This window comes from Mauremys reevesii, linkage group 2 (assembly GCF_016161935.1).
Source record: "Mauremys reevesii isolate NIE-2019 linkage group 2, ASM1616193v1, whole genome shotgun sequence".
Taxonomy (NCBI): Eukaryota; Metazoa; Chordata; order Testudines; family Geoemydidae; genus Mauremys; species Mauremys reevesii.
Genome location: NC_052624.1, coordinates 210671484 through 210673367, shown reverse-complemented (window position 1 = coordinate 210673367; position 1884 = coordinate 210671484). Strand labels below are relative to the sequence as shown.

Sequence of the window (1884 nt, the reverse complement as noted above, 5' to 3'; positions counted from 1 at the left end):
AAGGTGCTAAAAACAAATGCAGACCATGGGCCAAATCCTCAAGTCTTTACTTACTTTTCTTTCAGGACTTACTCAGGTATATCATGCAGCAACATCAGTGATTTTAGCCTTTTGTAAACTACATAACTCAGAAATCTGGCCACATGTGGTGCAGTGGCTGGCATCCAACCAGGATGTAGCAGGGCACACAACAGTGTGATAGGGAATGTGGGCTAAGGACAATGCATCCTTACTGTACTGAAGTGATAAGAGATTTCTTATGTCCAAACAGAGCAGCAGACAGAACCTTGGTTCTTAAGGTCACATTGGAAAGACCCTTCACAAGGTATTCTGCATGATACTCAATCCATCTGCCTGTAATCAAGCTTTTTTCTGCCATCTTGCTGCACCGGCATCATGGTGAGCATGAATGTTCTGGCCAATGCCCTTAAGAGCATCAACAATGCAGAGAAACGTGGAAAAGTCAAGTTCTCTAAAGTAATCCTGCAGTTTTTTAATTGTGATGATGAAGCATGGTTACATTGGTGAATTTGAGATCATTGATGATCACAGAGCTGGGAAAATTGTTGTTAATCTCACAGCCAGACTGAACAAGTGTAGTGTGATCAGTCCCAGATTTGATGTTCAGTTGAAGGACCTCGAAAAGTGGCAGAACAACCTTTTGCCTTCAGGTCAGGTGGGTACATAGTGCTGACAACTTCTGCTGGCATCACGGAGCATGAGGAAGCAAGGCGAAAACACACAGGAGGCGAAATCCTGGGATTCTTTTTCTAAAACTTGTAAAACAGGCATACTAATAAATTGTTCAAATGGAAAAAAACTAAAGACCTGAGTTAAGAATTTGCATATCACAGGGATGGACAAACCTATAAAAACCTACATATCCAGACAGATAACCCTGCTGGGATTTCAACCTGTAGTTTCAGGGAATCCAGGTACCCCTAATGTCATGAAAATAAATATGGAAATCTTCCAAAAATCAAAGCAGATCCCTTTTTCTTTTTTACAGAATCACTGGAACCCACCCAAGAGGGAGGAAATGGCATTTGTTGGAGAGCAAGTTTCATTAAAATGCATAGCACTGATGCTGTTTCAGTAGACGCAGACTGGATCTATTACTAGGAAATACTTACTATTGCCAACTGTGTGGTAGAGAATTGCATTCTGATTTTAAAAATCCTTCCCTATTGATCTATCTCTATCACTACACATGCTTTCAGATGTTCCCAACCTATAAATGGCATTAAATGCCCACTTCTTATTATTGTTACAGGAGTTCTATGCCTAACGTCCTGTGTGCCATTCTGAAAACATACCCCCTGAATTGCCTGTGTTGTCATAATGAAGTAGACTGAACCACTTTGAATTTTTGCATTTGTAAATATGCTGTGGATGTGGTGGTTGCAGCACAAGGAGCAGTTCTGTCAAATGTTTATTTTCAAAGCCGGACAGTCACAGTGGCCTCATTCTGGCAACTCTTGGCTGTTATGCTATGACATTCTAAAAACAGAAGTATTTTAACATATGGATTTCTACTGTGTGGGAAAGCTGTCCCTTGCATATCAAGACTCTTCCAATTAAACTAAATCACTCGTATGCTCCATTTAAACTTCATATAAACTCTACTTATGGGTTTTTTCATTATCCTCACACTGATGTTGCATAATAGACAAATGGCAGGTAACGACAGGAGTGCCACCAGTACTTTAACCACTTGGAGCCGTTTCTACACATGAATGGTGGACAAGAGGAAACTTCTTTCAGAATTCTAACACATGAGAGGAAACTAAACCTGCTGTCACCCAGTACGTACATTTTAAAAATAAATAAATAAAAAGTGGGCCATGTCAGGAATTAAAGTAAAAACAAGTGTGTACTCTTCAT

The 1884-nt window shown here is 40.0% G+C and overlaps 1 pseudogene; it reads left to right on the top strand.

Moving 5' to 3' along the window:
• Positions 1–385: 385 nt before the first annotated feature.
• Positions 386–774, top strand: LOC120398611 (annotated as a pseudogene).
• Positions 775–1884: the final 1110 nt, after the last annotated feature.